General features: G+C 47.6%; 4 non-coding genes and 1 pseudogene across 4 annotated transcripts; 3 read left to right on the top strand and 2 right to left on the bottom strand.

The window, feature by feature from the left end:
* Positions 1 to 1,461: 1,461 nt before the first annotated feature.
* TRNAT-UGU lies at positions 1,462 to 1,535 on the top strand. The gene has a single exon. It is a non-coding gene; the product is annotated as a tRNA-Thr (tRNA).
* Positions 1,536 to 3,092: 1,557 nt separating this feature from the next.
* On the top strand, positions 3,093 to 3,164 carry TRNAA-UGC. Its single transcript has one exon. It is a non-coding gene; the product is annotated as a tRNA-Ala (tRNA).
* Positions 3,165 to 4,382: 1,218 nt separating this feature from the next.
* Positions 4,383 to 4,455, top strand: TRNAK-UUU. Its single transcript has one exon. It is a non-coding gene; the product is annotated as a tRNA-Lys (tRNA).
* Positions 4,456 to 7,698: 3,243 nt separating this feature from the next.
* On the bottom strand, positions 7,699 to 7,770 carry TRNAG-UCC. Its single transcript has one exon. It is a non-coding gene; the product is annotated as a tRNA-Gly (tRNA).
* A 12,408-nt stretch (positions 7,771 to 20,178) lies between these two features.
* On the bottom strand, positions 20,179 to 21,581 carry LOC120375818 (annotated as a pseudogene).
* Positions 21,582 to 22,821: the final 1,240 nt, after the last annotated feature.

Raw genomic sequence — 22,821 nt, 5'->3', positions numbered from 1 at the left:
AGAGACAAATTCATATTACAAATAAGACACAAATATTCAACAGCGAGGATGACTCACTGCAGGAACAAGCTACCAAGGAAAGTGGTGGATTCACCATCTCCTGATGTCATTTAATGAAGACTAGGTGCCTTTCTGGAATGTGTTTGCCTCAAAAGTAGCTATTGTGTCATACAGGAGGCCTGTGATATGCAGGAGGTCAGATTAGATGCTCTAATGGTCTCTTCTGGCCATCAAGTCGAATAATTTCTGAAAAACTGAGTGTAGCATTGGGAGCAGCGTCTGATGTTTTCCTGTCTAGCCGGCTTGCTGCCTAGAACGAACGCTCCTTGAGTGGGGTGATCCACAGGGAGTAGCTCAAACCTGCAAAGTGCCTGGCCAGGGGCAGGACATTAGCCCAGCAAGGGAGGGGTGTGGCAGTGACATCACAAAGGCCTTTTACAGGACCTCAGACTATTGGTCAAAGGTGCAGGGGAGGAGGTGACCTCACAGAGAGATGCTGACATCAGCCAGGCAGGACAGGGGCGAGGGGCCAGGGAAACCTCAGAGACCCCTGTGGCTTTGCTTCAGCAAGTCTTCTTCTCCAGGTCTCTCTTTGAGGACTGAGAGAGTATTCGGGTTCATGTACGTGAGCGCCAGGAGGAACCTCTTTTGAGTTTTCTCCTTCCCTTTTAGTGATTTTACTAGAAAACAGAAGTCCCTGTTTAGAAGGTAAGAGCCTCCTCAAGGGAAGGGGTGTCATGGGTGTGTCACAGTTCGGATGCCAGTGGCCCCCCTACAGGAAGTTCCCACCACCCGGCTCTCTGTTCGCAGGGCGGGAGAGAGCAGCAGCCACGGCAGTGATTTGCTCCTGGCTGCCGGAGCAGAGCAGCAGGCTCAGCTGTCAGAACTTCCCAGAGCGATGAAAGGGGAGGGGCCCATGGCTCTGTAGCAGGAATGCAGGGCAGGCGAGTTCACGGCGGGCATTGTGGGATACTGGGGAAGGCCAGTTATGGTGATATAATGAAGAGCAGCATTTACTGTGTTACTTTAAGTTTGCTGCAAAAAGCTCTAGCCCTCTCCTCGAAGTCGTTTTATTTTGTCACCAAAACAGGGCAGTATTGTCGCCAGACGTGGCATTGCAGTGTGTGCACCAGCCACAAGCTACCGACCAAGGGAGCATTGTGTGTTTTTCACACACCTGAGCAAGATAATTCTGATGAAACAACTTTGTAGTGCAGACCTGGCCAAAGATTGACACACACACACACACACACACACACACACACACACACACACACACACACACACACACACACACACACACACACACACACACACACACACACACACACACACACACACACACCTTGCAAGGAAAACCTCACCTGCTCCTCTGCTTTGCAGAATCCAAACACAAGCAAAGCTTGTCAGGCGATGGTAGGGAGTCAGGTGTGGGCAGACACTGTATTTTAATTACCCACAGGCACCATGGCTTAGCTGGCTAAAGCATCTGTTTTGTAAACAGGAGATCCTGGGTTCAACTCCCAGTGGTGCCTTGTTGACTGGTTGTTGGGGCACCTGCTATTGGCTACTGTCAGAAAACAAGGTTCAGAGCTAGATGGGCCTTTGGTCCAGCCCAGTGTGGTTTTTCTTATGGTTTAAATAACACTCACAGGCACTGATAACAGAGTTACTGAACGTTTGGGCGTTAGGAGCGGGTAGGTCAGTGGTCCAGTCCCCACACAGATGACCCGTCTCCCTCTGGGACAGGGGCAGGTCTGAGCTCTCACCCAAATGCTCATTGTGGCTGCCAGAATCTGTGGGCAGCTCGTTTAGTTTACGCCAAAGGTTGAGTCCTGCTTTGTGCACCATGTGTGAGAATGAAAATCCTAAACTGCCTTTTGAAATAACGAATGCAGCAGGACGTGTTATTGTCCCTGCCCCAGAGCAGACAGACCAATGGAGAAATGCCATTGAGTCCAAGGTAATACTCCCCTGCCATTTTACCTTTTTTGCTTGCTAAACTCCTTCTTATCTGCCTGGCCCAGGCTGTCCTCTGCCTCAGCTGCTGCTCCCGGCCTGCTCTAGAGTCAAACACGCAGGGCCCCCAGGGGAACAGAGGCTGGGACAGGGCCGCAGCCTGGGCTGGGCTGGGAAGATGCTGGGAGTTCTCGTTCCCTGAGAACTGGCCTGGCTCCCTTCTCAACAGCAAACAAATCAATTCCACGTCCCCTCCCCAGAGAAACCAGCCTGGAGCCAAGGGCAGCAGGGGACGATTCCCTGCTGTTCCCACCGAGGCAGGAGAGAAGCCAGGGTGTTTCTAGCAGAGCTTATGGAACTGAGGTGGGGAAACCAGCCTTTACTAACAGGCAGTTCCAGTTTAAGCTCAGTGTTTTTACAATTTTTACAACATTAAATAACCCTTCAATCGTACTGTCACCATCCATAAAATTGCTTCAGCCTTATATGTTCCCAGGTGCACAACTAAACATCTCTTCAAATCCAAGGGAGTGGAGCTCAGTCAGTGTTCAGAGTCATCCCACATAGAAGAACCATGTTGTGGTACATACTGGCCCCATCATGTTGCCATGGCCTTTACCTCCTCTCTGTTAAAAGTTTTAGTATTTTGCACAGAAACTTTCTTCCCTCAGGAGAGACCTGGGAACCAGGGCTGCCAGCCAGACAAACACCCTTAAGAGTAGGCGTAACCTGTCAAAAAATGATCTCCTCTCTTCAGTTCAGTGACACCCTGAAATGTTACTTATCCCGGCAGAACCAGAGGATTGAAAGCAGCTACATCAAACCCCTGTGTAGCTAACAGGAATGAACACACACTCCCTTGTATCTGAAGTGATGTTTAGTTTTACCCTTTGTTAACTGCAAGACTAAAGGGAAAGGCAGTGGTGGTGCCAGATATTAAGAGTGAAACACGAAACAATCATCATAGTTATGCCCATAGTGACTGCAAAATCTTTCTATATACTTCTTATTATCATCAGTGTATTATTTTGGCCTCAGAGCAGGGAATGTGTCCCTCATGCTGCTTTTAGGTCACTAGGTGCTTTGGAAACAGGAGGGCTCTGAGTGTAACCTATAGCACACATGGCCCATATGGGGATGTAGCTCAGTGGTAGAGCACATGCTTTGCATGTATGAGGCCCTGGGTTCAATCCCCAGCATCTCCAATTCTTTTCACCCTGCTGCTTTGCTCATCCCCAGAGGGGATGGGGCCCACCAGTCTCCCTGCAGGAATTTTAATCCTGCTCAGTGAGGGGCAAGTGCCAATTGCATGGAAGGTCAGGGGGGGTTTCTGCTCCTAAGTCACCTCGGTACATTTAAGATTCCCACCAGCTGTGCTGCTTGGGACAATGGTAGATGAGAAGGGCGAATCCTCCAGCACTGGAGGGAAAGGTCCCGTCTGCAAAGACTAGACTTATTTCTTGTCTGGACCCAATCTTTTCACCTGGTATAGCCCTTGTTCCAGCTCAGGTGGTAGCTAGGGGATGTCTCATGACTGCAGCCATGTTTGTTCAGTTCCACCCCCTTATACAGCTTTGGTACAAGGCAGGAATCTTTTGTTTCTCACCTGGGGAAGAGCCCCAGGTTTAAGATGGATTCCTGTACCAGGTGACATGGTCACATATCCCGTGAGACCCCCCAAGCCTTCATTCTTCCTGGCCTGACTCACAGATGGTGCAGGACAGAGCCAACTACAGTCTATTGTCCTGGTTAATGGGAGCCATCAAGAGTCCAAACCACTATTAATGGCCCACACTTTGCATCATTACAACAGGACCTCAGAGTTATAGTTCATATTTCTAGTTTCAGATCCAAGAATGATCGGTTCATACAAATAGGATGAACACACACAGTAGATTATAAGCTGTGTAATGATACCTCACAAGAGACCTTTTGCATGAAGCATTGTCCAGTCACTTTATATTCACACTCATTAGCATATTTTCATAAAATCCTATGGAGTGCAACGTCACAGCAGGGAAAGGGTTTTACTGCAGCACGTGGCAGCAGTTGAGTTTCATGTTCAGGTTGTGGTATGAGTTCCTCCAGGTTTCTCGTAAGCACACAAGGACCTTAGCGGGTGCTCTCGATACAGGAATGGCCCAGAAACAATAAAGTGATGGGAACTGCATTTTCCTTTTTTATTTCTGTATTTCCAATGACATTTCTGTTTGTGATTTCGTTTTGCTTTGTATAACTGTGTTTTCTCCTGGATTTGATATTTAACGAAAAAAAGAATAAGGCCTCAAGGCACCAGATGGAGGAGCAGGCTGGGGCTAGGACTGCTAAGAGAACAAGAGTAGCAGGTTTTCTGTATTGTTTCCTGCCCTCATTTTTCTTGACTAGTTTCTCTTCTGCATGAAATTTGCCTCTTTAAAATGTGAGCCTGGCTAGCTCAGTTGGCAGAGCATCAGACTTTTAATCTGAGGGTCCAGGGTTCAAGTCCCTAGTCAGGCAAAGAAACACTTTCCCCCTTGTGACATCCCCAAGGATTTTTAGAAGGACTCTCCTTGACTTTAGTTTTTCCTTTTCAGGACATGGCCTTTCCTAGGAAGGGCCCTTTACTGCCTGGGACTGAAGGTGCTACTGCCTCACCTGTCCACTGGCCTCACAGTCTGGAGGAAGAAAGGCCTCTGGGCCTGCAGCAAAGTGCTGGGTGCTGACTTTCTGAGCAAATGCAGGGCTGGCCAAAGAGGCATCTTCCCACTGAGTCCTCCCTGCCAGAAAAAATTGTCCCCACAGACAGGGGTGGCTCCAGGCCCCAGCACACCAAGCGCGTGCTTGGGACAGCAAGCCACAGGGGGCGCTCTACCGGTCGCCGCGAGGGCGGCAGGCAGGCTGCCTTCGGCGGCATGCCTGCAAAGGGTCCGCTGGTCCTGCGACTTCGGCGGACCTCCTGCAGGCAAGCTGCCGAAGGCAACCTGCCTGCCGTGCTTGGGGCGGCAAAATGCCTAGAGCCGCCCCTGCCCACAGAGTCCTCCCTGCTGGAAGTCTACAATAATCAACAGGTGCTCTGCTGGTCCCATGGTGTAAGGGCCAGCACTCAGGACTTTGAATCCTGCACTCTGAGTTGAAGTCTCAGTGGAATCTGAGAACAATTCCTGTGCCACAAATCCTGCGGGGCCTTCCAAGGCTCTGTCTTGCTTTCTCAAAGGCCATGAAAGCCACTACAAAAGGTTTTTTTTCTCCTGCTGATAATAGCTCACCTTAACTGATCACTCTCGTTATAGTGTGTATGGCAACACCCAATTTTGCATCTTCTCTGTGTGTGTGTGTGTGTGTGTGTGTGTGTGTATGTATGTATGTATGTATGTATATAGATAGATAGATAATCTATATCTTCCGGCTGTATTTTCCGCTGCATGCATCCAATGAAGTTGGTTTTAGCCCAGGAAAGCTTATGCTCAAATAAATTTGTTAGTTTCTAAGGTGCCACAAGTACTCCTTGTTCTTTTTGCAGATAAATGAATGGAGGTTAAGTTCATGAATGGCTATTAGCCAGGATGGGTAAGGAATGGTGTCCCTAACCTCTGTTTGTTAGAGGGTGGAGATGGATGTCAGGAGAGAAATCACTTGCTCATTACCTGTTAGGTTCAGTCCCTCTGGGGCACCTGGCATTGGCCACTGTTGGCAGATAGGATGCGGGGTTGGATGGACCTTTGGTCTGACCCAATATGGCCATTCTTATGGTCTTATGAAGGGAGGAGCAAGGTACTGGGACAGAGTTTCTGTAGTGTAGTGGTTAGCATGTTTACCTAACATGCACAAGGTCCCTGGTTCAAAACCAGGCAGAAACATGCGGGCTTAATTTTCCCAGCTCCTACTGGCCTATTCCCTGCGGTTGTAGGAGCAACAGTGATTTCTATGCTCAAAAGGTCTATTATACTTCCCCTGCTCCACTTTTGTCTCCTCTCCTCTCTGAATGCCTGTGAAGTGGCTTTCCCCCTCCCGCTCCCTCCTGGAATGCTGGTGGGATGAATGGGCTGGTTGAAGAGCAGAAGAGCTCCCAGGTAGACAAGGTGTCTGGGACGCTAATTAGGCAGCGATCACACATCCAGAGCATGGACACTGCCCAAGGTGGAGTGTGACCAACCAGATGCAGCCAAGTCATCTCTAGTCGCAGGCCATGAGGTGCAGGCCCTTAAAAGGGGAAGGGGCCCTGTGCTCAGGAGAGCACTCACAAGCTTGTACCTCCAGTGAATGCCCGTTGCCCAGACCGCCTGGCCAGTGGTTCTCTGCGTTGCATTTCATTGTGCCTCAGGAAGACTTACCTTCATCACACCATGCATCACGGCGCTGTGGGAAACTTACCTTGCAGAATCCTGACATCTCCAGTGCCGTGCCTGTCCTGGGAGCATGAGTGTGTCACCCTGCCCCCCTTCGTTTGAGCTTAGCTATCAATATAATAAACGTGCTGCTTTCTGCCAAACTCTGGTGGGTCATTAGTGCTCCCTACGCTGACTAGCTGGCCCAATTGCGGGTAACACCTGCGATAACCCCAACCCCTGCATGACAGAGGGTAGTGAAATGAGCTGAGAAAAAGCCTTAGCATCAGCAGGGGAAAGCTAGAGGATCTGGGCCAGGCACCTTTTGAAGCCTTGTGGCTTGGTCCCCTCTGCCCTTGGAGGTTGGCCTATGGCGGCCGGCTCTTCCTGCTGCCTCCTTTGTGTGACTTGCCAAAGGAGGAAGTGAGGCGGGAATGGGGCAAAAGAGGAAAGTCGATCTGAGGAAGGCAGGGCAGAAGCTAAGCGCCTCAGTGCGGCTAAGTGGGGTTAGTAGAGCACCACCAGTCGTTCTGCAAAGCCTGGGGAGGTGCGGTTGGCTGCTGGGAGGTAGAATCCTGTGCCTGCCTCTTGGCTTCCCAGGGATGGCTCCTTGCAGCCCAGGAGAAGAAGGATGGTTCTGGGTGAAAGGAAGACAAGCAAAGCTCTGGGAGGAAATTTGGGTGCACGGTGCTGGCTCTGTGCTGGGGGAGGGGGTTGGGGTGCAGGAGGGGTGGCGCTTACCCCGGGCAGTGCAGTTCCCAAAGTGACCAGTAAACACAACCCTGCGTCAGCAGCTCCTAGGTGGGCGAGGCCAGGGGATCTCCGTGTGCCACTGCTGCAGGCGCTGCTCCCAGAGCGCCAATTGGCTGCAGTACCTGGCCACTGGGAGCTGCAGAGTTGGTACTTGGGGCAGGGGCAGTGCATGGAGACACTCCCCCGCCCCAGGGGATGCTGGGACATGCCGGCCATTTCTGGGAGCGGCACGGAGGGATGGAGGCAGAGTGGGCAGGGAGCCACCTCAGTGCTGCTGGCACATCTCTGCACACCCATTGGGGGAGGGGAGCAGAGTGCCTCCATGTGCTGCCTGGGGTAGGGGCAGTGCACAGAGCTGCCTCCCCTCCCGGGTCTATTACAGGAGTGGGTGGGTGGGGTCTTTTGGCCTGCAAGGTGCAGCAGGTCGGACTAGATGATCACACTGGTCCCGTCTGACCTTAAAGGCTTTGAGTCTAAAAGGGAGAGGGAAGTAAAGGAAAAAAAATAAACCAAACATTGTAATACCAGGATGACTCCACCTGCTCATTGTATAGTCTTGCCCCTTTCTTCCTCCACTGGGTGTTGAATGACCTGCAGCACATTGATTCTCTCGTTCCATTGCTAAACTGATACAATGTGACTGAAATTAAACCCATTCCCAGCAGAGAAAACATCACATCCCTGCATTGGCTGGGAATCAAACCCAGATCAACTGCTTGGAAGGCAGCTGTGCTCACCACTATACCACCAATGCATCTGGCAAAAGTGCTGCTTATGCTTGCCAAATGAGGCTAGACCAGAATTGAGGCATTTTACTACCTGTTAAAATGTACTGGAGTCTCATCACTAAAAAAACCCTACCTCTATCTCCACCTGGGTTTGAACCATCAGCCTCTCAATTAGGTCACCAAAGTGGTTAATCACAGACACAGGTAACTATCCTACTTCCCAAGCTTGTCTATGAAGCACCTACAGGGGCACACCTGGCTAGGGAGGGAGGCACACTGCTGGGGTTATGAGGTCAGGCCTCACCCAAAGCATCGGTTTTCAGTAGCCATGGAGCTTCCCCCACTCACTTTGTCTAATTCACATGGAAAGTGCCAGACGAGGGTGATGAGAGCAAATTCTAAACTCTGAAATGAGGCGGTGGCCCATAGATTGGGATAAGGGGTTTGAAGAGCAAAAGCTTTAAAGATATAAAACCAGAGTCTCCAGGGGCAGGTACAGTACAACACCTCAACAGGGAGCCATTTGGGGGAGGGGGTTTCACTTCCTCTGTTCAATGTCCTGAGAGGTATTTTAAGATGAAGGTAACACCATGGCTAACAGTTGACTGGCACGTCCTGGGTTAAAGAAAGGAAGGGACTTGGGTTAATAGTCGGAAGATTTGTGTTACCGTCACTGTCTGACCCCCCTTCAGTGCAGAGGTTTGTACTTTGTGGGTGGAACGCACAGACTCCTGGAGAGCAGGGGCAGCTGTTTCCATGGCAGAGAGTCTGGCACTTAGGAGACTTTCTACACTTGCTGTTTTGAAGCAATTCAATAAAATAACGGTGGAGCTACAATGTCCAGTCCAAAATTTCAGGCCCCCCCAGTGCAAAAATGCTATTTTAGGATCTAAACAGGAGGCTTCCGGCGCTAGGGCACCTGACCAGAGAGCTCAGTGGGGGGTGTAAGAGCTGCTGACTCTGAGGGTCCTGGGCTAAATCCACTTGCAGGCGGAAGTGTTTTGATTTACTTGATGGATACTGAGCACCAGCTACCAGGGGAGAAGCCCTGCCAACCTGCGGCCACTCCAGCTGCTGCCCCGGCGGGGGGAGCCCCAGGGGGCCTGCTGCTGCTCCGACCACCCCAGGAGTGCTGCTGCCAGGGGCCACCGAGCTGTGGCTGCTCCTGCCGCCCGCGGAACCACAGGAGGGAGATGATTTTTTGACAGTGACGGACGCCTCGTCCTAAAGGCCTTTGTCTGCCCCCTTCTAGTGACTGGTTGGTACAGGAATGCAGCCCTCACTCCCGAGTCTCTCTTGGGGAAATAATGTTTCTGTGCAAAACACCAAAGCTGTTGACAGAAAGGAAGAAAAGGAAATGGCCACACGATGGGACTAGGACATAAGGAATGAAACACAAGATGCTTCTCCCATGTGCATTGACTTTGAACCTTGTTGTTTGCGGTGTTGTCTCTCATGTCCTGGGACCAACATGGATACAACAAGGGGGAGGAGGTCACATATCTTCTAAAGGACCAAGGAAGGGAGTATTATTTACTCCTTCTCATAACACAAGAACTAGGAGGGGTCACCATATGAAATGAATAAGCTGCAGGTTTGAAATGAACACACTTCTCTCAATCTGCTGGCAATGCTTCTAGTAACACAGCCCAATCTGCTGTTAGCCTTCTTGGCAACAAGGGGACTGTTGACTCATATCCAGCTTCTCATCCAGTGTAATCCCCAGGTCCTTTTCTGCAGAACTGCTGCTTAGCCAGTCGGTCCCCAGGCTGTAGCACTGTATTGGATTCTTCCTTCCTAAGTGCAGGACTCTGCACTTCTCCTTGTTGAACCTCCTCAGATTTCTTTTGGCCCAATCCTCCAATTTGTCTAGTCACTCTGGATCCAAACCCTGTCCTCCAGCGCTTGGATTCTTTACATGCTTTCACAGAGTGAAGAGCACATGTTCCATGATTTCATATGGCAGAGTTTTATGCTATAGGGAGCTTTCCCTGTGTGAATTTGACAGGTGAATCAACATAGAGACACATTGTGACCCTTCTCAGGGAGCTGAGGGCTGCGAGTTTCCTTGTTGCCACCTTCCACTAGGAAGAGGGAGTTTTGCATTTGGCAGTTGGATGTTAGTGACCAAACTCACCCAGCCCATCAGGCACTCAAGGACCCTCCTCTGAGCTACAGCAGCCACCCTAACCCCTGAGTTTCTTCAATGTGTCCCCCTCTGGACCACGGCTACTGTATCTCACACAGCACTTGAGTATAGTTATCAAACAAGCAGAAATTTATTTAACAACCAATAGAGATTTAAACAAACGTGAATGATGGAAATCAACTGTTACCAACTAAACAAAATCAGAAAATGCAACCTACACTTATTAATAGTTACCTTTCCTATGTAAGTAGATTCTCACCTCACACTTCAGTCAATTTCACTGACTCCTAGTCCCTAGGAGCCACGGCCCTGCCTTTCATGAAGTGCCACTGTGTTGCATCGCAGGCGTATATGAACAAAGCTCTTCAGTCAGTTTGATTGGCAGCAAAGTCATTTATTTCTCTCCAGCATACATCTTTATACTCTTGAAGCAGGCAAGCAAGCAGTTGCTAATTGGTTAACAAAATTTACACAGCCGCAGCTGTAACCCCATAGGGTAATTATCATCCTAACACCTGTTTGACTTATCATCCTATTTACTGCCTACCAGCAGATAAAAACTAGCCTCGACCTTGAAGTCTAAACACTTCAGCTCTCACATACTTATCTGCCAAGTTCCCACATCTCCCGCCTTTTCTCAAAATAAAAAAAGAAAAAAAAAGAAAAAAGGCATAAGCAAAACATTCCCAACTCATAACATCATAACACTACAATCTATCACAAACCAAAATTAAAACTTTATAAAACCAACCTATATAACCATGCAATTCTTAACATAACCCCAACACCACCAAACAAAAACAAAGCACAACAAATAAATGGTGTAAATTCTACAGGATTCCCCCCTTCTCTATAGCACACCAACTTGTGGCAAACTTCTAATACCAAATCATCCCTCAGATGTCAGGCGATCAAACTGACACTGAGGGGGGGGGGTCCTAGAAAAACACAACATAAACCACATAAAACGCAAAAAACAATTCTGGCCAGAAACAAACAAAAAAACAAACAAACAAACATAAAACACATAACATAAATTTAACTCTGTAAACAAATGCATGGTATATCAAATACTAAGCAGCTAACATCCATATTCCTCAATTATCTAAAATACAAAAACAAATATACCCCTACTGGGCAATCAATCATTACTTAAAATACACAAATACCCTTATTAATTTCAGACAAAACAGGGGAATCACTTCATCAATTAAATCATTTACAGTAATACAATTGCATCTTGGCTTACTTCTAAATTCAAAGCTATTCACAGCTTAAGGGTTCTTACTATTAACTTCTACCTTTAACCCCCCAAAAATCACCACTTATATACCCTTAGCCTAATACAATTACAATAACATAACACAATATACAATCTTCAACTAATGCAACAAAATTATTTATGACCAAACAATTGCAAACTAATTTCTTTGCTTAAATTTATTTACAAACATTTCAAAAACACCAAAAACTTTTCTCTTTAGCATCTTTACAAAATTCAACTGCTGTTCCCTCCAGCAACCACAGAGTTAACTTTGTACTCTGCCTAACATTACTCGCTAGTAGTTAATTACCTTTTCTATCAACTACACCCTCAAGGTTATCAACCAGTATTCCAAGCTTGTTGTCTGTTGCCCGCCGCCTGGCCCCGATCCTTTTTTCCTCTTCAAGTTCTCTATCTATTGCGTGCCTGCCTGGGCCCGATCCAAAGCACTTTACATAAAGGTATTTTGGGTCACATAAATTCAAAGCCATTCTCCCAAATTGCCTAAATTTATGCCTAAATAACACCATAAACTCCCCCCCCTTTGAGAATACTCAACAAACCTTTTGGCTGAGTTTTCTCAAACTTTAAAAACAAAAAACAATTAGGCTCTAAAAAACAGGGGTAGTAATGGGGGGGTAGTAATACCATTTACAATCCAATTAGGGAGGGCAATACATGCTAAAAAAAAATTCCACAACACAGGGCGCAGCCTGTAAAATAAACCCCAAAATCCAATCAATACCACATTTTTTAGCAGGAGTCCCAAATTTTTTCCTGCCAGTGTGCAATTCTTTGCTTCTTTACCAGGATCAGTTCTCAATGCCCTTTTAGTCAGGAATTTCTAGACATTGGCAATATCAATGATGTGAGTGTTTTTTCTTCTGTTCCACCACCATCGTGGTTCAAGTTCTACGGGGGAAATTATCAGGATATCATCCTATACATTCAGGCAAAGCAAAAATTATTTCAATCAATTAAATCAATCAGGGAGGATCAAACAAACGGGATCCTGGCACAGCTAACAAGCAGTTGTTCTCCAGGGGCTCAGGGTGTGTACATCTTGTTGCTTTCTCAGTCATTCCATCCACCATTGCAGCAGTCATCTCTAATACTGACACTGTTGCAGTTTCTTCAGTCCTACTGTTTGCAGCCTCAAATCCTGAATGAGCAGTGGTAATATCTTGGACTAGTTCAGGAAATAGTTTTCCAGGCACTGCTTCTAAAGGCTTTAAAGTTTCAGCTGAGGTTTCCATAGATGTTACAGTTTCTGCAATGATTTGTTCTTCAATTGCTGCAGCTGTAACAGGCACAAATGTTTTTTGAGCCCCAGAGCTTTCAATACTAAAAATGGGTGAGCCAGTATCTGCCAGCTGCACAGCTAAATTCTCTTGCTCCTCTTCGTCTCCCTTTCCACACACAGGCAGTTCTTGAGGACACATGGCGCTCTGTAGAGGGGCCCCATTTACAACTGCCCCTGGGCATTCTGATACTAGGTTAGATGGCGCATCTCCTACATCATTCTGCATGGGGGCCTCAGCTGCAACCGCTTCAGTGGGCTCTGATTCCAAGGTAAACACAGTATCTTCTACCTCTGTCGTCACAGGTGCCTCAGTTACCCCACTCTGCATTGCATCCCCAATAAAAGCTCCCTGAGTGATCTGCCGCTCATCGGATCCCTGAAGCCGAGCAGTTCGGGTGGGCTTGCGCAAAGTGATGTCCATAGCAAAGGCAGTGTGGGGAGGGCCAGTGGATCCAAACCCTCGAGACCCGCGGTCAATCGGGGTCGATCGGGGCACACATCCCTTGAAAGGTATTAACTGAGCAAGACGTGTACCAGCAGTTATAGTCACAGGGGGACAAAGGGCACGTACCATTATCCCAATATTCCCCGTATAATCGGCATCAATAAGGCCAGGCAAAACAAAAATACCTTGTTTTGATGTTGACGAGCGGCCAATCAAAAGGGCACTCAGGCCAAATCCTAATGGACCATCGGTGTTGGAAGGAAGAACTTGAACCTCGTCAGTCTCTAAAACTACATCTGTCGCTGTGGCCAAATCCACTCCGGCACTGCCACGGGTTGCTCTGGTGAGGTGTTCCAGGCAGCCGGGTTGGCGGGTGGAGGCACTTGTGTCGTCGCGCTCCTCCGAGGGGCGCTCCATGATCCGTTTCCCGGCAGCGGTGTTCCATCCTTCTTGTAACGCGCCCAACAGTCGGTGGCGCGATGTCCAAACTTATCACATCGTGTGCAAGTGCCAGTTGCAGCTTCAGGTAACACATCAGAGGCCCGCTGCCCATTTTGCATAGGGCAGTCCCGCCGGAAATGCCCGGGTTTTCCGCAACCAAAACAGGGGCCGGCTGGCCGGGTCGGTTTTCTAGCCCCCCGCTGTCGCCCGAGCAGGGGTTGTAACGCCACGGCCAGTGCAGAGGCCTGTGCCTTAGCATGAATTGCTGCCTTATCCGTCTCCTCAAGCATAGCGGCCCTACCACATGCCTCAATCATTTCCATCAGGGTCGCAGTCTTGGGCAAGGTGGCTAATATATGGCGGCAAGTGGGATTTGCATTCTGGGTTGCAAGATCAAGTCCAACTGCAGTTCTGGCCTCTGGCGTCAGATTAGGAGATCTATCAATAGCCTCTCGAAGGCGATCCAAAAGGTGGAATACGGTTCCGATGGGCCTTGCATAATTTTAGCGTAGGGAGGGCTCGGCTTTCCCATCTGGGGCACCGCTTTAAAGGCAGCCAAAGCCAGTTCCTGCGACTGCTGCAGGATCCGGGATCGAGGCGGGCTTGCACATGCGGGTCAACAAAGCGACCGGGTCCCAAAGACATATCAGCAGTGGCCACGCACCGAGGATCATCATCCGGTAAATCCAAATTGCGGACAAGAGCCAAGTCAACTCTCTTAGCCCAATCATCTTTCCACAACAATTTCTGTGTAGGTGTAAGAAGCATGTCAGCTAGCTTAATCGCATCATACGGACACATTGCTTGGCCAGCAAATACCTGTTCAATGATAGACTGTACATACGGATTATCTAGTCCATAAGCCATGATCGATTTCTGTGCCTCACGGATCAACTTCCAGTCCAAAGGGCCCACCGTCTATGATTAGGGTGTTGAGGGTCTGGCGTAATCACCGGAAAGGCCTCAGGTGTTAGACCTTCAAGGATGGCTTCTCTTAAAACTCCATGCCAGCGCTGTACCGGATCCGGAGGGTCCCCAGTTGGAGGGTCCCCGGGGCCAGGCGGGGCGGGGGGGCGAGTCGAATGAAAGCACTTGTGAAGATGCGATCGCGATGATCCAGGTGGAAGACCTTCCAATTGGTCCAACTTGTCACATATATGCTGCAGCTGTCGACCCTGGCGCTCCATCTCCTTATAGAAGGCATCAGACTGAGTAAACTGAGTAAACGTAGTCAAATCGGGATATGGGTTCGATGGCACGTTCCACCCGAGCCTCCTCTGTCCCCCCGCAATCGTGGCACCCCCAGGCCCCGTGGACACGGCATGGCTTTGGAGGGGGTGCATACGGCAAGGCTGTCTCCATAGGCTCGGGCGTATCGGGGGGTAACGGGACCGTAGCAGGATCAATCATGTCGGGGCCGATAGCCACATTGGAGGGTAGTGGGGCCGTAGCAGGGGCAACATCATCCATGGGGAAGGGGTCGGAAGCCAAAGGTATCACCGTGTCCTCACCACCGAAAAACTCTCTGGCTCCAACCGGCAACACAGAAGGCATTCCGGGCGTTGGGCGGCAAAGCTCAGAAAGGGCCGTCTGCACTCCTGCCTCGGCCGTGAGAGTTTCTACTATCTCCTTCGCCTTATTCCATACTGGACTCAGGGAGAAGGCCTCCTTATCGCCCTGAGCCACCGACTTCCAAAGCTCGGAGCCTAGCCGCTCCCAAACAGTTTTATCAAAAATTGTACTTGGTTGAACAGAAAGTCCTCTTCTCTGTCCCCACCGCAGCAGACGGGATAACGTATCAGAGGGGAGCTTCTCTCCCTGCCGCGATGCGCATCAAACATTCATGCACCGTCCTTTCTTCCGCTGATGCAGTGGTTCCCATATTAGCTGCTCACCTCTGGGCTGGGGTGTGCCTCCTTTTCAGACGCCCTGCGGCTTGCCACTCGACACTGAGCTCAGGTGCGCCTCTTTTCGGACGCCCTACGGCTCCTAGCCGCTCAACACTGAACTCAGGTGCGCCTTCTTTCGGACGCCCTGCGCCGCCGCCGACACTGAGCTCAGGTGCGCCCCTCTTTCGGACGCCCTGCGGCTCCTAGCCGCTCGACACTGAGACTCAGGTGCACCTCCTTTTCTTCTTTTCAGTTCAGGCCACCAACACTGTCCTCATTCAATCACGTCGGGGTCACCATTTGTTGCATCGCAGGCGTATATGAACAAAGCTCTTCAGTCAGTTTGATTGGCAGCAAAGTCATTTATTTCTCTCCAGCATACATCTTTATACTCTTGAAGCAGGCAAGCAAGCAGTTGCTAATTGGTTAACAAAATTTACACAGCCGCAGCTGTAACCCCATAGGGTAATTATCATCCTAACACCTGTTTGACTTATCATCCTATTTACTGCCTACCAGCAGATAAAAACTAGCCTCGACCTTGAAGTCTAAACACTTCAGCTCTCACATACTTATCTGCCAAGTTCCCACACCACTGGTCATTAGGAATCTCCTTTGTGAATAGACCCAGAGTGTTTTTCTCCACCCTGTTATGAACTGAATCAGTCTTTTGTCTTTATATTCACAGAAAGGACAATCTCCTCATTCTCATATTGTCCTTGTCACTTCCACAGGGTTTCGATGTCTATAATTTGTCTTTGATGGTTTTCCATTGGCTTTTCTGGGTTGGTGCAAAGGCTGACAATGGAGCAATACATCACATAACTGGCTAGCAAGGGAGAGGTGCCAATTCCCTCCCACTGGAATGGGCCGTCCCCACCAAGACCTATGGTTGGGGTGACTCACTTTCACAACAATACCATATGGGCATAATTTTCCATGTACTTACATTACCCCTTAACTATGACTCGGACACACCTCTCGCAGTGATTAGGAGTATCAATAATTTACAAGCTTTCAGTAGAGATCTCACTGCTATGCTTCCTGGATAAATATCATAAAAGCAGTGTATTAGCTGTGAGGAGTTTGTCAGGTCTGAGACAGGAGTTGCTTGTGAAGAACTGTGACCCCCTTTGCCAATTGGCACCAATGAGCTTTTGTCACAGATGCACTGAGCTATATAGTCACATCCTGATAGAACAGAAAGGCCAGCACAAAAAAACAGAGAGAGGAACAATAAGATACTAAAATGAAAATGGCTGGAACTCTCCATTTCTCTCAGTCTTTGCATTCATGGGCACTAAGAGCTGTAGCTACAGTTGAGGAACCAGGTGAGCGGACAGCTGGCTCCCCCTCCATACGAGTAACTTTCTCACACATAGGGAGATGGGTCAAATTTGGAATTGATGTTAAGGCTGTGTCTACACTTCAAACACTGGAAATATTCTTCTGACAATCTAACACTGTCTACACTGGGGCTCAGGTCACATTAACTACTTCTCTCAGTGGAGAGGACTTTTCACACCCCTGATAGATGTGCTCTGCCAACACAGCTTTTCAACATCGACCAGCCTTTAGCTGGCTTATTGACCTGAAAGGCAATGGATTTCAGTCTTTCTTTATATTGATGGTTGATGAGTGCAGCTGTCCTACCTGCTGGACACATCCTGTGACAGATGTCAGGCCTTTCCTTTGCAAATTAGAGAAGTGGGGAAGACAGTGACCCTTACAGTCTAAGTTGGTAAAAATGTATACAACTTGTCACCTCGAGTAGCTTTCCTTTGAATAGAAATTGACTTAGAAACTAAACAAAATAAATTCTATTTGAAAACACAAAATATTAAAATGTATACTGGGCCAATATTCTCTTATACACACTTTCTCACACACATTCTCCGACCCCAACCTTTGGAGTGAGGTTTTCCACCAGAACTCCTTACACTACAGGGGGTAAATTAAATCAAATTAACTTTTCAAGATTAGCCACCATTTCCTGTACGACTAACAAAACAAAACAACAAAAGACAACTTTCAGTTTTCCAAAATACTTCAGATTATCACACATTTATTCTCTTCTTCTTTAACCAATAACTTCACCAATAATCTCATTTTAATAGATGATAAAAACATATTCAAAGATCACAAATTCTTATCATATATGTTAGTTTTCTTCTAATGCCCATTGCCAAAAACTGAACCTTGGCTCAAGATGTGGTTTGTCCCAACCACTTCTGTGAGTTTATATATCTCAGGATCTTCTACAGTATGTGTTGGTGGAAGGGGTCTCCTATGTGGGAATCTTTGCATCATGAGGAAAAATACCTCTCGTGTCACACACTTAATCTTTCAAAGTGAGAGAAGATAGAGAAGTGATGTAAATGCATAAAACACAAGAGAGAACTGTCTGGTCTACACTAAAGACATTTATCGGTTAACTATATTACTCCGATGTGTGAAAAATCCACACCACTGAGCAATGTAGTTACACAGCCCTAACCCCCTGTGTAGATAGCGATACATCAGCAGCAGAACTTCTCCTGCCAAAAGAGCCACTGCCGCTTGCGAGGGTTGGACTAATCAAGTCCGATGAGAGAAATCTCTCCCATTGGCTGAAAGCGTCTGTAATAGCAGCGCAGCTACATTGGTGCAGCTGCACCAACATCAGCTTTATTGTGTAGCCATAGCATCAGACACAAAACCATAGAATCAGAACTCAACATGCGAGTATCCAGAAGTCTGAAATTGGAGCCTGATACATTCATTGCCTCATTGGTTACCATCATTTCTACAGCCTTGAAGTCCTTGTTACCCAATCAGGCAGCCAGTTTGGGATCCACGGGGAAGGAATGTCCTTTGAAGCGCTCTCTCTTTGGATCCAAATGGTAAAGGATGATTGTTCTCAATGTAACCTGGCATCCTTTGGAACTGTAATCAGTGACACTGAACTAGGAAATGGAGTTGTACAAACAATTTTCCTTGGGTCATTGGTCACCATAGCTTCCTTTACTGGGGTGGAAACCAAGAACTGGATGTGGACTCTTTCAGCCCCAGCTCTTTCCAAATCCTTGGTCTTGGTTAGGGTAAATTTACACTTCTCCAAAGTAGAATCCTTTACAAAACCACTCCAAATCTCAGCAGTGTTAGTGAGGCTTACCAAAACATGGAGGCTTACCAAAACATGCCCAGCTTTTCTTTAATTTGGTGGCACAGTTCCAGGCAAGGGACTGGATACAGGGCTGGATCACAATCTTCATTAGTGACCAGAGTTGGAGTTTCTATTCAAAAATAGCTATTTTTCTGCAGCTATTAGATTTCCAAAACTGATTTGATTCGATATACATTTTAGCACCTACAAAGGATAAATTCAACAAAACTCCACTTCTATTTCCTCAACATCTGCATCATGAAGGGCAGCATCTCTGATACAATAAGATTAGCTAGGAAAGAACTTCTGTAGGGCCTGGGTTACAAAGGCTTTGGAACCAAATACCTGGGCATTGTGCCTAGTTCAAAAATCACTTAGCATGGAATTTTCTCCCCAGAACATCTGGGACAATATTGACTTAAACAACTGAACTACACTGTGATCATATGCACTCCCTTCAGTTAGTTGGGGTTCTGCTGTTGTTCACCATTTCTGAGTAGAGATTTTAAATCACTGCTGTTTCTTTGTTAGCCTGTCCAGTAAATTGGAGAGTTCTCTAATGCTGACAGAACTGCACTTCAACCTTTCTCCATGACATCATGCAGGGATGGGGAAAAAGCAAAGGTGAAGTGGGAAATGATGACTTTAGCAAATAGTCATTTGTCTTAAATTCTCCAATAAATCTGAGCTACATCCTATCAAACTGAACTACTATCCAACTGAGTGACCAAACAGCCTTCAGGAAAGATAGAAACCCACATCACAGAGAGCTAGAATACATGGCAATGAAAGTGTGAAGTGAAATTCCAGAGCAGGTTACATCTGATTATTCAGAATCAGGACAAGAGATTCTCCCATCACATTCTCCTCTGATCCATTCGAACATACTTCACTCAGCACTGTCTCAATAGCCAGTTATGTTTATTTACAAAATTTTTAGTATCCAAGCATTGCTATAATTTGGGACAAAACCACTCACACCTTGCCAGAAGTGGCTTTACCAATAGATGGAACCTGGGATTTAAACTCCCAATGATCACACTGTGTTTGGGATCCATTTGAATTCCCCTTCCAGGTCTTTGACACTTTCATCTCCAGTCAGAGTGACTCTGATATAAGATTAAAGAAGTCAAAGCATCATCTCCAAGCACAGACAGCTGAGAACTGTTCCTCACAGGACACTTTGAGAAGTGAATGGATAGAATGTGATGATGATAATCTCTGCATGGCTCAGACAAAAGGTAACAGTTCTGCAGTGATGGGAAGGAGGGAATCTCTGCGTCTCCCCATCTCCTTCCAGTGTCACAGAGGCTGAAATTACACTTTTTTTCCTGCCCCTGCTCCTCTTCATTTAACTATAATTTGAAAAATTCCCATTATATCTGCTCTTCAGCACAACCCAGAGCAACGTGAGAACAAGTGGCAATGATACAATCAGTATCACTAGTGACTAACAATAACTTTGAAATAGGAGGAATAGTATGAATGTGATGCTCTCTGGTTCCTGATAGGAAGGACACACTAGAATTACTCATGGGATAATGGAGTTGATAGAAAGGACAAATGGGTCCACCTCAAAACAGGGCAAACGGCAAAAGGCAAAAATGGGCCACTCATCTGGTCAAACTGAGGGAGAACCATGCTGCAAACAGATCAAACACCTTGAAAAGTTACTATGTGGGAATAAGGAAAATTATTAAAGAAAAAAAAAGTATTGATAGCCCTAGAGGTGTTTATGTTGTAGATCTCCCCTGCAGATTCTCTGATGACTAACATGGGCTAAGTGCCCACAGAAGGTTTTCCCGCACTCATGGCATTTATAGGGTCTCCCACCGTGTGGATTTTCTGATGTTTAGAAAGGCCTGAGCTGCTAGTGAAGTTTTTCCCACACACACTGCATTCATAGGGCCTCTTCCCTGTGTGGTTTCTCTGATGTTGAGAAAGGGCTGAGCTGTCAGTGAAGCATTTTCTACACTCACTGCATTCATAGGGCCTCTCCCCTGTGTGGATTCTCTGATGTTGATAAAGGCCTGAGCAGCTAGCGAAGCATTTTCCACACGCACTGCATTCATAGGGCCTCTCTCCAGTGTGGATTCTCCGATGCCTAATAAGGACTGAGCTGCGCCTGAATTTTTCCCCACACTCACTGCATTCATAGGGCCTCTCCCCTGTGTGAATTCTCTGATGTTCGGAAAGGGCTGAGCTGCTAGTGAAGCTTTTCCCACACTCACAGCATTCATAGGGCCTCTCCCCTGTGTGGATTCTCTGATGTTTAGTAAGGCCTGAGCTGCTAGTGACACTTTTCCCACACTCACTGCATTCATAGGGCCTCTCCCCTGTGTGGATTCTCTGATGTTGATAAAGGCCTGAGCTGCTAGCGAAGCATTTTCCACATGCACTGCATTCATAAGGCCTCTCCCCTGTGTGGATTCTCTGATGGGTAAGAAGGTTTGAGCTGCGATTGAAGGTTTTCCCACACTCACTGCATTCATAGGGCCTCTTCCCTGTGTGGATTCTCTGATGTTTAGAAAGGCCTGAACTGCTAGTGAAGCTTTTCCCACACACACTGCATTCATAGGGCCTCTCCCCTGTGTGGATTCTCTGATGTTGATAAAGGCCTGAGCTGCTAGTGAAGCATTTTCCACACGCACTGCATTCATAGGGCCTCTCACCTGTGTGGATTCTGTGATGACTAATAAGGACTGAGCTGCGCCTGAATTTTCCCCACACTCACTGCATTCATAGGGCCTCTCCCCTGTGTGAATTCTCTGATGTTCGGAAAGGGCTGAGCTGTTAGTGAAGCTTTTCCCACACTCACAGCATTCATAGGGCCTCTCCCCTGTGTGGATTCTCTGATGTTTAGAAAGGCCTGATCTGCTAGTGACACTTTTCCCACACTCACTGCATTCATAGGGCCTCTGCCCTGTGTGGATTCTTTGATGCCTAATAAGGTGCACTGCGATTGAAGGTTTTCCCGCACTCACTGCATTCATAGGGCTTCTTCCCTGTGTGGATTCTCTGATGTTGATAAAGGCCCGAGCTGCTAGGGAAGCTTTTCCCACACTCACTGCATTCATAGGGCCTCTCCCCTGTGTGGATTCTTTGATGCCCAATAAGGTGCGAACTGCGATTGAAGGTTTTCCCGCACTCAATGCATTCATAGGGCCTCTTCCCTGTGTGGATTCTGTGATGCTTTATAAGGATGGAGTAATCACATATGTTTTCCCCAAACTCAGTGCATGTATTTTTTCTCTTTCCGCTGAGGATTTCCTGCTGGGTTGTGGTTTCCTTGAGGTCCTTCTGAGTTTCCTGACAGGAAATACATTTACCCACTTTCTCCCCTGGCTGCTTTCCCTGCTCTCTTTCTGGTCTGTGCTGAATGTCATGAGATTTTTCCTGCTTATGACTCCAGGACACATTCCTTTTCGATCTTTGTGATAATGCTCTGTGTTTAGCCACTTGCTCAACATTTTCCTGCTGAGAATTCTGCTCCTCTTTCTCACATACCATTGCGTCACCTGCTGTGATAGAGACAGAAACCTCAAACAGGGATGGAAAGGGGAAGGCCAAACCAATACAAGTACTGGAGAGAGGTCAAATAAAAATCAGGAACTGAACTCCCCCAAGTTCTTCCCCCAAACAGGAGAGAGGAGGGGATCAATTCAGCCTTCACATCCCATCCAAATTCACGGGGGAAGGGAGGAAGCTACTGTCTATTGTCTGCTAGGGTCTACAGGAAGCCATGAGCTATATTTACTCTAAGGATACGACCCCTGCTAGGGACAATAATGAACTGAGAGACCTTCCAAGGGCATTGTAGGGCATCCCAGATGATTCCTTCAGGCACTTACAGATTCTGAGTTGCTTTAATGTTTCCTCACCTGTGCAGGGAGCTCTCAGGATCTCTCTTTCTTCTGAACGCTGGAGGTCTGGGACCAATGGCTCTTCCCGTTGTTCCAGCTGGGAGATCACATCAGGCTGGGAAACTGGAAACCCTGCTCAGATGAAAGAAAACAAAGGAGTTCAGTTGATTTCATAAGACTGTCATAAAAAAAAAACACTATTAATTTAACTTCACTGCTTAGTGTGACGGGTGTGCCTGGGGCAGTCCACACTGAAAATGCCAAGGTCAGGGCAGGCTGAAAAAGGGAGAGCAGATGCTCCCAAAACTGGTGGTTAACACTGAAGTTAAACTCACTGACCAGTCACAAACTGTGCTTCTGATCCCCCACGCTGGTTATCGAGAAGCTGAAAAAAGAAATTACACAGCCCCTTTTATTGCATTCCAGTTCTCCGACTCCCAATCAGCACCTAGGTCCCGTACAGTGAGAGGTTATTTAAAAACTCTGCTCATAGACAAAATGTTTTTCTGACCCCAAAGGATCAGCCACATTACAAGATCACTATAGGTTTGGATCTTACCCAAAAGACCACACTGCCA

This window comes from Mauremys reevesii, linkage group 12 (genome assembly GCF_016161935.1).
Source record: "Mauremys reevesii isolate NIE-2019 linkage group 12, ASM1616193v1, whole genome shotgun sequence".
Classification (NCBI taxonomy): domain Eukaryota; kingdom Metazoa; phylum Chordata; order Testudines; family Geoemydidae; genus Mauremys; species Mauremys reevesii.
Note: the sequence above shows the minus strand (reverse complement) of the source record. Positions and strands in the feature narration are given on the sequence as shown.